Genomic DNA, 13,005 nt, shown 5'->3' with positions numbered 1-13,005 from the left:
ATGGACTCACTTGCAGAATTCCCCAATCAATATGCCAGAGCAGCATATTCAAAATTAAAGCATTTATTGATTTTACACATGCTCCCTAATTTTTGCAGGTGACAAAATAAAAGCATTTTAAAGCCTAATAAAAGACAGGTTGTTTAATTCCCCGAGTTCCTTCCTTCAAGGAACCTCAGTGGTTTGCCCACAAATTACCTTTCACTGTATCCACATAAAAATAACTCAGTGAGGTAGGTTTGGTTGGAAGAGGTAGATCAGCACAAACACAATTTGTTTCTATGGGCTATAAGTAGATGTCAATCTGGATCTCCAGCTACAGCTGTATTATTTGTAAAAAATATTTTAGTCCACTTTTCATTCAAAAAAAAAAAAAAACATCCCAAAGTACCATGACTCACTCTCTTCCTGGCAATGACTCGCTAGGATTTTCAGCAGGATATGGCTTGTCATCATTTGCTCCAGATTTTTTTAACTGGAGATGCTAGAAATGGAATCTTCTTCAACCTTCCACATAGAAAGCCAAGAACTTGACTTATCATTAGAGGCAACATCCCAAAAGCCAGTCTGGTCTAGCAGTGAAGACACAAGATTAGAAACCAGAAGGCTGTGAGTTCTAATCCTGCCTTAGACATGAAAGCTGGCTGGGTGATTTTGGGCCATTCAACAGGAAATGGAAAATTCTAATCCTGCTTTAGGCATAAAAGCCACCTGGGTGACTACAGGCCAATCACCAGCAAATGGAGAGTTCTAGTTCCACCTTAATTCATGAAAGCCAGCTGGGTAATTTTGGCCCTGTCACTCCCTCTGAACCCATCCCACCTAAATAGGGTTGTTGTGTGGAAAATAGAAACCCTATGCCATTTGAGACAAATGGTTGTTCAATCTCTTCTTAAAAACTTCCATGCTGAAGGATCCACAACTTCTGAAAGCCAGTGATTCCACTGATGAATTGATCTCACTGTCAGGAAATTTCTCCTTATTTCTAGGTTGGTTCTCTCCTTGATTAAATTTCCTGCCGTTGCTTCTTGTCCTGCCTTCAGGTGCTTTTCTTTGTGGCAGCTTGCATGATAACAGCCATACCTGGTGATAGCTTATAGATCAGAGGACATCTGATGTTCCATATAGTCAGAATGGACAGTAAGACGCAATAAATAAATATAAATAGCAACAGCCATTACGGGCCTGATTCAAATAGCTCTTAGCTCAAAGCAGAGGCTATGTCAAATGGCACGCAAAAGTAAACATCATTAAGAACCCTTAAACCTTTGGAATAGTCAATTTTAAAAACAAACATACAGCCTACATTGCTGGTCCATTAAGAGAAGGGAGGAAAATACCTAGAACAGCATGATCTATTAGTCAGGAAGGCTAACTAAAAGCTAGAAATTAGCAAAACAGTGTATATTTTTCATTAGACATTTTCACCATAGGAATTGCTGCTGCATCCCATTCAGCATTTTGAAGACCACTATTATGTATATGTAAATAACGTAGTTGGGTTGACAATATATAAACTACAAATATATATGCTTGTAGCTTTAAGGAAAAACACTGCAATGTATTATGCCGTGTTCTGGTTGGTTAATTATGCTATAAGTTGCCATAAGAGGTAGCTATAGATCATGGTTTAATTCTCTTTCTCTTTTTCACTGATGATCTTTCTTGATACTGATACTAACTGACTACAGACTGACACTGACTAACCCTGTTTATTTTGATATTCTGTTGATATCAAAGGTTATTTGTTATATTATGGTTTGATATTTGTCTGCTGTAAAAGACATGGAACTGGTAAGAAGACTTTATAACTATATGTAAAAAGACTTTATAACTGGATATTTCTGGACTGTTAAAAACGTGTATGACATGGACTGTTTATTGGGCTGTGCTATTTCTTCAAGTAAACATTAATACAACTTGTTCAACTCTGTGTAGCTGTATATTTCTTCATAACTGTTCTTATAAACTGTTTTCTGTGTGCATATCCTTTTTATACAAGGGTTACTCTGCACATATCCTAACAACCACCACTGATAAACTCAGTGTCAACATAAGAAAACTAAATATTAATAAATAAATGTCCAAGATTTGGTCATTCTCGCCTCAACATTCAAAATACATCAAGCCAGAACAACAAATCCTGCAAAAATTCAGCAGTTTTCCCATGCTGGCAGGGGAATTCTGGGAGTTGAAGTCCATCAGTCTTAAAGTTGGGTTGGACACCATTGTCCTAGAGCTTCAGAGACAAAAGTAACTTAATAACAGTTGTGGTGTCCTTTAAATCAGTGGTTGGCAACCAATGGGCCAGGGATCACTGGTGGTCCGCGAGAAAATTTTGGTGGTCCACAGAGAAATGTTACCCCAAAGCATCCCCCAAAGCAATTAATCCAGGCTGCACAGGAACACAAAGCTGCACTGCCCACATGGCCCGCGGGAACACAAGGCTTGTGTTGTTTGCATTGCGAACAACACGAGGTAGTGAGGGGAGGGGGGGAAAGGGTGGAGAGGGGGAACTTGTCCTACTCGCCCCACACACCTTGTCTGGCCACCGGGCTGCTTCTTTCCACTTCTTTCTTCTGCTTTTGGCTGCACGCACGGAAAGCAGCAAAGTCTTTCTTTCTCTCCCCCAAACTCCACCAGAAATGAGTCTTTGGGATCCTGCAAGGCATCTTGCTCCAAGAGGCTGCGCTGGCATGACAAGTCTCACAAAGACTCATTTCTGGTGGAGTTTGGGGGAAGAGAAAGAAAGGCTTCTGCTGCTTCTGCTGCTTTCCTTGCATGAAGCCAAAAGTCTCTCTCTCCCTCTCTCTCTCCCCTGAGAATGGAGCTGGAGATGGTATCCTGTGGTCCCAAATAAAGAATGATTGATTGGTAGAAAAACGGGGTGGGAAATTTTCCTGAATACTTTTTTGGGCATTTTCCCAGGGTCTCTGGTCCACAGGATTTAAAATTATGAGTTTGGTGGTCCCTGAGGTCCAAATGGTTGGCAACCCCTGCTTTAAATAGCCCATGATTGAGAGGAAATAAACCCCACAGCAAACAAACGTATCTTTGGTGGCGGCAACACTTATGCCACTTGCCAATTTAAACAAACAAAATAATAATAATAATCACTCAGCCAAAGATAATCTTGGACTGTTGGTTCCTTGCCACACACTATCGATCCAGAAGGGAGGGAAAGGTATCATTCCAGAAACAAATTGCTTCGATCCACAGAAAACAGCGGGAGGTGGAAGTTGTTGCTTTTTAAGAAATAGGAAACATTAGCAGACGAGATTAGCCTGTAAATAGCATCCTTGAGAGATCTGTGGAATATTGTTAAACTAAAGGTGCCCCTCTGCTCCTGTTTGTACAATCTTTATCCACTCATTCTTTGCTTCAGCATCATGTCTAGTTACGGATAGTCCTCAATTTACAACTATTAGTTTAGTGACTGTGCAAACAGCACCGAAAAAAGTGACTTATGACCATTTTTCACACTTGCAAACATTGCAACATCCCCGTTATCAAAATTCAGTCCCTTGGAAACTGGGGCAATTTAGGACCATTGCAGTATCCTCTATAAGGTCATGTAATTCACTTTTTGCGATCATCTGACAAGCAAAGTCAACGGGGAAGTCAAGGGTCACTTTACTACTATGTTACTAACTTAAATGCAGAGATTCACTTAACAACAGTGGCAAGAAAGGTCGTAAAGTGGGGCATGTTTTACTTGACAAATGTTTTGCTTCGCAAGGGAAATTTTGGGTGCAATTGTGGTTGTAAGTCAAGGACTTCCTGTATAGAGAGCCCTCAATTTATCATTCATTAATGACTATTCAATGTTATAATGGCACTGGAAAAAGCAATTTACAACCAACGGGTCCTTACACTTATAATAATTCATCAAGTGTGATTGGACACACAAGGAATTTCTCATTGGTGCATATGCTCTTAATGTACATAAAATATATATTCATCAAGACTCATAAGATACAACACTTAGTGATAGTCATAGGATACTAAATAAGCAATCAAATCCTACTAGGAAACTAAATAAAACAATATAAACCGTAAAGATACAAGCAACAAGGTTATGGTCATAAGTGGGAAGAGATAGGCAATAGGAAGGATGAGAAGAATAATAGTAGTAAAGTCTTAGTAAATAGTTTGACAGTGTTGTGAGAATTATTTGTTTAGCAGAGTGATGGCATTTGAGAAAAAACTATCCTTGTGTCTAGTTGTTCTGGTGTGCAGTGCCCTATAGCGTCGTTTTGAGGGTAGAAGATGAAACAATTTATATCCAGGATATGAGGGGTCATCCCCATGATTACATGATCAAAATTTGGGCACTTGGCAATTTGACATATATTTGTGACCGTTGTAGCATCCGAGGTCATGTGATCACCATATGTGACCTTCTCAGTCTATGGTGATGCTCCTGTCAGCTTTGGAAGCTATATTAAGATCAGATGCTCCCACACTGCCACATTTTAGTCTGGGAAAGTGGGAGGGGGGAATTTATTGGAGTATATCTAGTAAGATATAACAACATTCTTTTTCTGGTTCAAGGTCAGGTTATTTTGTACATAAGTGAGAGGAAGTCTTAACTTGGAATGGATGGCGATTGGGCCATGTGATGTGATGATGGGTGCAAGAGATGGATTTGTAGTTTTTTACTTATTGTAAGGAAGCCTGGAACTTTCAGATTCGGGATTCCCCAGTTGTGCCAGTTACTATCCAAACAGAAAGGAACCTTTGAGAAGATGTCTGTCTCGGAGTTATTGGGAGGAATGGGGGGTTGCTGGAATGCTGACAGCTACTTTAAAAGGCTCCAATCATTTTTCCACAGAGTTACAATCAAATCCACTTTTTAAAATGGCTGCTGCTTCTATTATAAACACAGGAAGAGGAAAAGGAAAGGCTAAAAATGACATGTCATTTGAATGAGATACTGACAACACAGATGAATTCTCTGAGGTACCAGTAACTATGGAGAACACCAGCACATTGGTGATACCTGTGGTAAAAAGATAATAAAATCAGGCACGACTCATTTAATTATCTTGTAGCAATGGAAATTCTGGTCCTAAATGTGATTGTAAGTCAAGGATTGTCTATACAGGTAGTCCTCAACTTACAACAGTTCGTTTAGTGACTGTTCAAAGTTACGACACTGAAAAATGTGACTTATGAAGGAGACAACAGAGGGAAAGGTTTTCAGTGACAAAGCCTATTCTTTCCTGGGTGGTAGGTGGCGATAGGTTTCTGGCAGGTAGTAGCCATGGTGTCACAGTGGTTAAAATGCAGTATTGCAGGCTAACTCTGCCCACTGCCAGGGGTTCGATCCTAACCAGCTCAAGGTTGACTCAGCCTTCCACCCTTCCGAAGTCAGTAAAATGAAGACCCAGATTGTTGGAGGAAATAATGCTGATTCTGTAAACTGCTTAGAGAGGGCTGTAAAACTATATAAATTGAAATGCTATTGCTAAGTGCTATTTGTGTGTTGCCATTTTTTAAGTGCAACAACAAAACAACCCCGCCCCTAATCTTTTAATAACAGTAGAGATTGGTAATAATATTCATAGTATTTGTATTGGCTAGCTCTGTTGTATTTATCTTCACAGTAAATCGGTTATGTTACAGGTTAACTGCCCATTTATTCTCTGTGCAGGGATCCTTAGATAACCTACAGGCAATTGCCTCCAGGCAGTTTTATTTGTTGAATCAAGTCAGCTGTAACTTGCAAAGATTTCTGCCTCGTCATAAAATTTGTTAGGTGGAAAAGATGCTGGACGATTCTTCCTGATTTTGGACTGCCACGGACTTTACACCCATCTCCTACAATGATGTTTACAGGCAAGAGCATTTCCATGCTTTGGGGAAACCACAAAGTTTGCAAAGAACGAACAGCATGGAGGAATGTGTGAAATACCAGAACAGAAGAGCCAGTCTGATATAGTGGTTAAGGTGCTGACCAGGAGACCAGGAGTTCTAGTCCTGCCTTAGGCATGAATGACTTTAGGCCAATCACCAGGACAGCCTGAATTCTACCTGACCGACGCCATTTTATGGCTTTTTTGTGACAGTTCTTAGGTGAATGCTGTGGTTATTAAGCGAACTCAATGTTTGCTATGACATGATTTTGTTTAAAACTGGAAGTACCATAAAACACAGTGACAGGGCCGTCATAACTTTGAATTTGATCATGAGTAGCCCAAAAGTCTATGCCAGGCTTGTGGGTTGCTTAGATCTGGCCCACAGGGCCGACCTGGAAATATCGAAGGACCAGCCTGAGGTGCCTTTGCCGGCCAAAAACAGGCCACGGGGGTAAGCATTCCCTTCATCTTCACCTGAAAATATCTCCAAACAGCTCTGTGGGTGTATGCAGATGATATTAAGCTGGCAGGAATAGCTAACACCCAAGAAGATAGGCTCAAGATCCAGATGGATCTTCACAGAGTAGAACACTGAGCCGTATCTAATAAAATGAAATTTAACATAGAGAAAAGTAAAGTCCTACACTTAGACAAGAAAAACCAAAAGTACACATATAGACTAGATGAAACCAGGTTCAATAGCAGTAACTGTGAGAGGGATCTTTGAGTCTTAGTGGACAACCAGCTAAATAAGAGCCAGCAGTGTGCAGCGGCAGCCAAAAAAGCCAATGTAATCCTAAATTGCATTAACAGAGGGATACAATCGAGATCAAGTGAGGTACTAATACCACTCTATAAAGCCTTAGTAAGACCACACCTAGAGTACTGCATCCAGTTTTGGTCACATTATAAAAAAGATGTTGAGACTCTAGAAAAAGTACAGAGAAGAGCAACCAGGATGATTAGGGGCAGACGTGTTATTTAGCAGGTTCTGAACAGTTCTGAAGAACTCGTAGTGGAACTTTTGAGTAGTTCGGAGAACCGGCAAATACCGCCTCTGACTGGCCCCGCCCCCATCTATTCTCTGCCTCCTGAGTCCCAGCTGATTGGCTGGATCTTCTTTTGTTGCCCTGCACAGGAGAACGGAGCAGGAAATCAGGTTAGTGGGGTGGGGAGGGAATGGGATTTTGCAGTATCCTTCCCCTGCCATGCCCACCAAGCCACATCACACCCAAGCCACACCCACAGAACCGGTAATAAAAATTTTTGAATCCCACCACTGATTAAGGTACTGGGGACTAAAACACATGAAGAACGGTTACAGGAACTGGGCATGGCTAGTCTAGTGAAGAAAAGGACTAGTGGAGACATAATAGCAGTCTTCCAATATTTCTGTTGCTAAGTGAGCCATCTGTTAAATGAATTTTGCCCCATTTAATGAACTTTATTGCCATATTTGTTAAATGAATCGTGACGGTTGTTAAGTTTGGAACATGGTTGTTAAGTGAATCTGGCTCCCCCATTGACTTTGCTTGTCAGAAGGTTGAAAAATGACCCCAGGACACTGCAACCGTCATAAATATGAACCAGTCTCTGAATTTTGTTTACATGACCATGGGGATGCGGCAATGGTCTTAAGTGTGAAAAACGGTCATAATAAGTCACCTTTTTCCATACCGTTATAACTTTGAACAGTCACTAAAAGAACTGTTGTAAGTCAAGGACTACCTGGATAGCAGAAAAAGTCATCCATTATGCTAAGCAATAATGTAAAGCAGGGATCCCCAAACTTGGCAACTTTAAGACTTGTGGACTTCAACTCCCAGAATTCTCCAGAAAGTCACCACTGAAAGAGCAGAAGGAACAGGTTAGGGAACATATCATCCCAGAGACAATCTTTCTAGGTAGTCACTAGGACAATGACTTGATGGCCAACTCACCAAATAGGTTCCACCAGGCAGTGTGCAACTATAAAACAAATTAGTTCTAGCTTCAACAACAGAAACCCAAAGCACATAATCAGGCCATAACCATCCAATCTGAGCCCCAAATTGGCAATGCAATGTATGTAATGCCACAGAAAGGACCTTGAATAGTTTCTTCGTTTAATTAGGTGAGACCAATCTAAGCTTAATTTCTGCATTTGTAATGTTTGACGTTTCAATCTGTGTCTTCTGCTACTTCCAGAAACAGTCTGTTTGGTGTAGTGCTTAAAGACACCAGGCTAGAAACTACTAGAAGAACATGAATTTCTTGTCCTGTCTTAGGCACAGAGCCAATTGAGGATCTTTGTGCCTCTCATTCTTTCTCAGCCTAAGAACCCCTTCTGAAAATTGTCCCAAAGGTGTTTTTTTTTTCAAGAGGAAACTGAATAAGGCAACTGAATGTGCTGAAGAAGCTTCTTGGATGAGAAGCGAAACATCTTCCAAGAAAAAAAACAAGAATGTCCAGTTGCCTCTTGCAAAAAAAAAGCACCTTTGGAACAATTATGACCTGGATGACTGAGACTCTCCATTGACCCTTCTGAAAATGTTTCCCCCCAAAACCCCATGGACTTAGAACCCAGAATGATAGCATGGGAGGGGGCCCTGGAGGTCTCCTAGTCCAACCCCCTGCTCAAGTAGGAGACCCTATACCATTTTAACAAATGGATGTCCTGTCTCTTTTTGAAAGCCTCCAGTGATGGAGCACCCATAACTTCTGAGGGCAAGCTATTCCACTGGTTGATTGCTCTCACCGTTAGGAAATTTCTCCTTAGTTTTAGGTTGCTTCTCTCCTTGGTTAGATTCCATCCGTTGTTTCTTGTCTGGCCTTTTGATGCTTTGGAAAATAGTTTACCCCTTCATCTTTGTAGAAGCCCCTCAAATATTGGAACATTGTCCAGCTAGTTCCCAGGAATCATCGCCACATAAGCCATTTTCTGTTGGATTGGACCTCTGGATCATTCAGTCCAGTAACCTCTTTGTGCAGTGACTGACCAATTCTACAAGGAAGTCCACCAATCTCTTAGAAGAAGACCTTCAGAGGCAGCCACCTATGCTAAGATCACTGAATGACTCTGACATGAGTTGGTCCAACCTTTTGTGAAGCCAGCCAAGATGGTGCCCAACATCACAAATCATGGTAGTAAATTCCAAAGTGTGATTAAGTGCTGTGTGAAAGTCAAGACTTTGAAGATATAAAAAAAGAAGCTGCAAAGAATTGTATTTTCCCTAACTCATGGCTCTCCAAACTTAGCAACTTTCAAGGCTTGTGGATTTCAACTCTCCAGAATTCCTCAGCCAGCCACATTTGAAATCACAAGCCTGAAAGTCACCAAGTTTGGAGACCCCTGCCCTAATCCATCATTCCACTTGCACCACAGGTTCAAGACCTGCGAGTTTCTCCTTATGCGTTATAGTTTTACGAGAGCAGTTTGTCTTTATTTGGTCCACGATTAATTGATTTCTCCTGCTGTCCATGGTGCTTTTTAGTAATCATCTCCACCTCCGAGTCAAAAACATTCATCTTCTTGGCTTTTAAATTAAACAGCTGCCAAATTTGCTCCAGCCTGATACCAGGTAGCTACATAACCATCCATTTCTGAGGGAAAAAAGCCCAGGGTGACCTAACAAAACAGGTGTCCATCTACATCAGAGATTCTCAATCTTTTATATCTTAATTTCCACCAATTGCATGAACCTAGATGACATCAGGATGGGAACATTTTAATGGCACTGCTTTTATTTTTATCTTTTATAATTAGTGTTGTTGCTGCAAGCTATTCTGAATGCTAGACAGAGAGGAAGAGATCAAAATTTGGGAGAAAAGCATGTTTATGTGCTTATTGCTATCACGTCACCATAAATATGATAATACTTAAATTTTATGAAAGATCTGTGCAACATTCCAGGATTGGCATTCAGTAGGAAATATCATTGCAAGCAAGGAAGCTGCATCCAGTTTTGGTCACCACATTATAAAAAAGATGTTGAGACTGTGGAAAAAGTGCAGAGAAGAGCAACAAAGTTGATTAGGGGCCTGGAGACTAAAACATATGAGGAACGGTTGCAGGAATTGGGTATGGCTTGCCTAGTGAGAAGATGGACCAGGGGTGACATGACAGCAGTGTTCCAATATCTGAAGGGCTGCCACAAAAAAGAGGGAGTCAAGCTTTTTTCCAAAGTGCCCGAATGCAAGACAAGAAACAATGGATGGAAATTAATCAACCTAGAACTAAGGTGTAATTTCCTGACAGTGAGAACAGTCAATCAATAGAACAGCTTGCCTTCAGAAGTTGTGGGCACTCCCTCACTGGAGGCAGTTAAGAAGAGACTGAACAGCCACCTGTCTGAAATAATATAGAGCAGTGGTCCCCATCCTTTTTTGTACCATGGACTGGTACAATCCACGGACCAATCCACGGACCGGTACCGGCATCAGCACGCACGACCAAGGCAAGGCGAGCCGAGCGACCGGCCAGCCAGCTGTCCCCCGCTTCTCCCCGCCACCTTCAACTCCTCCTTTGTACCTTCTCGTGGTTGATGGGCTTTTTGGGCTCTTTCTTAATCTCCTCCTGAGTAACGCGAGACTCCACCGCCATCGGGACGGCTCTTTGTTCGAAGCCACCACCCTCTTCCACGAAACTAAGGCACGAGGATTCCTTCAGCACCCAAACGCTGCTTTCCAACAAGCTCACCCGGAAGCACTTTCTCAAGCGCCGTCAAAACAAGATGGCGGCGCCCACTTCTTTGCGGCCTGGTACAAAATGACCCACGGACCGGTACCGGTCCGGGGCCCGGTGGTTGGGGACCCCTGATATAGAGTACAGTCTCCTGCTTGAGAAGAGGGTTGGACTACAAGACCTTCAAGGTCCCTTCCAACTCTGATATTCTGTGTTCTATGATCCTGCGCATTAGCTCATCCAGAGCGATTTGCTCTGAACAAGTGGCCACAAGAGGAGTTAAGCTGCCCTCTCTGGTGAACACAGTTCTGAAGAAAGCAAAAGGCCCATTGGACTTGAGTCTCCAGAAGATAGATTCGTGATCTCTTTGGTCAGAACGTTAGACCCATGGATGGGTTGCCCAAAGGGCAAGAATTTCTCCAGGCTTTGCAACTGGGAATGGATGCGAAGAGCTATTGAGAGCATCATGATAAATAGCAGGAAATACCACTGAAGAGATGACCCATCAAGGCTTTTAAGAGACTGGACAAGTGTTTGTCTGAAATGGTTTTCTGCTTGAGCAAGGGGGTTAGACTAGAAGACCTCCAAGGTCCCTTCCAATTCTGTTATTCTATTATTCTCTACTCCAAATCACATCAGTCTCTACTCATGCATTGGGGCTCCATCATCCAACGTCATTTCTCTTCCTCCATGAGGCTTCACAGCCAGGAATGAGAAAACAAAGACGGAGGGGGAAAAAAAAACCTACCAACTGTGTTTTTCTGCTGCAACAGCTTTTGAACAAAACGTGGAAACTTCTACGGACTGTGAGGTGCCCGGAGAGCTGATTTCCTTTTCCCCTTTTCAAGCTGTGTTGCTCACCAGGCAGCTGGCAACAGACAAGCTGGGAAAGCAAGCAGGCTTGAAATACAGGCAATGTGTGAAGGCAACTTGAGCAATCTGGGAATAATCATTCTGCTGCTGCTTTTCGCCAATGCTCACCTCCTAAACTCATTCTGATTCACTCTTCAGCAATTCACACACACACACACCCCAGAAAAAGTCAGAACTGAAGTCAGAATCGAAGAAGCTTCTTGCATAAGAAGTGAAACCTCTTCAAGGAAAGATGAAGAAAGCCCAGTTGCCTTTTGAAAAAAGCACCTTTGACCATGACCTGGAGGACTGAGAATCTCCATAGACATTTCCCACCAGATGTCCCATCGTTTAAAAAAATAATAATATTATTAGCCCATGAGGGGTGGGGATGAGGGAACAGTCCTCTGATTTTCCAAACAGTTGGAAAATCTCCAGGATCTGAAATGCTTTGCTAAAGGGGACTTTCCTTGCCCCATTTCAGAAGATGATTGGAATACTGCATTCAGTCAAGGTCGCCACGATGTAAAAAAGACGGTGAGATTCTAGAAAGAGTGCAGAGAAGAGCAACAAAGATGATTAGGAGACTGGAGGCTAAAACAGTTGCTGTAACTGGATATGTGTAGTCTGATGAAAAGAAGGTCTAGGGCAGGGGTGTCCAACCTTGGCAACTTTAAGACTTGTGGACTTCAACTCCCAGAATTCCTCAGCCAGCTGCTGGCTGAGGAATTCTGGGAGTTGAAGTCCACAAGTCTTAAAGTTGCCAAGGTTGGACACCCTGGTCTAGGGTGACATATGACAGCACTGTTCCAGGATTTGAGAGCCTGCCACAAGGAAGAGGGAATCAAGCTATTCTCCAAAGCAGGGGTCGCCAATCTTTTGGACCTCAGGGACCACCAAACTCGGACAAGAGACCCTAGGAAAATCCCCAAAAAAGTCTGCAGGAAAATTTCCCACCCCGTTTTCCTACCAATCAATCATTCTTTATTTGGGACCACAGAATACCATTTCCACCTCCATTCTCAGGGGAAAGAGAGAGTGAGTGAGTTTTGGCTTCATGCAAAGAAAGCAGCAGAAGTCTATCTTTCTCTCCCCCCAAATTCCACCAGAAATGAGTCTTTGTCAGATTTGTCACACCGGCGCAGCCTCTTGGAGCAAGATGCCTTGCAGGGCCCCAAAGACTCATTTCTGGTGGAGTTTGGGGGAGAGAAAGAAAAACTTTTTCTCCTTTCCTTGCGTGCAGCCAAAAGCAGAAGAAGAAAGAAGCAGAAAGAAGCAGCCCGGTGGCCAGGCCAGGCGCATGGGGCAAGTTCCCCCCTCCGCCCTTTCCCCCCTCCCCTCACTATCTCGTGTTGTTTGCAACACAAGCCACACAAGCCTTGTGTTCCCGTAGGCCATGTGGGCGGCACAGCTTTGTGTTCCTGTGCAGCCTGGATTAATTGCTTTGGGGGTGACATTTCTCTGCTGACCACCAAAATTTTCTCATGGACCACCAGGGGTCCCCGGCCCACTGGTTGGCGACCACTGTTCCAAAGCACTTGAAGGCAGGACAAGAAGCAATGGGTGGAAACTAATCATGGGGAGAAGCAACCCAGAACTAAGGAGAAATTTAACAATTAATCAATGGAA

The 13,005-nt window shown here is 42.6% G+C and overlaps 1 protein-coding gene across 4 annotated transcripts in view; it reads right to left on the bottom strand.

The window, feature by feature from the left end:
• The window catches only part of SGSM2 (small G protein signaling modulator 2), a 138,456-nt gene that overhangs the window by 116,212 nt on the left and 9,239 nt on the right, over positions 1-13,005 (bottom strand). The window lies entirely within an intron of this gene.

This window comes from Notechis scutatus, chromosome 1 (genome assembly GCF_049901735.1).
Source record: "Notechis scutatus isolate UNSWTSFEM ecotype Mainland chromosome 1, rNotScu1.2, whole genome shotgun sequence".
In the NCBI taxonomy this organism is placed as follows: domain Eukaryota; kingdom Metazoa; phylum Chordata; class Lepidosauria; order Squamata; family Elapidae; genus Notechis; species Notechis scutatus.
This window is presented reverse-complemented; position numbering and strand designations above follow the sequence as displayed.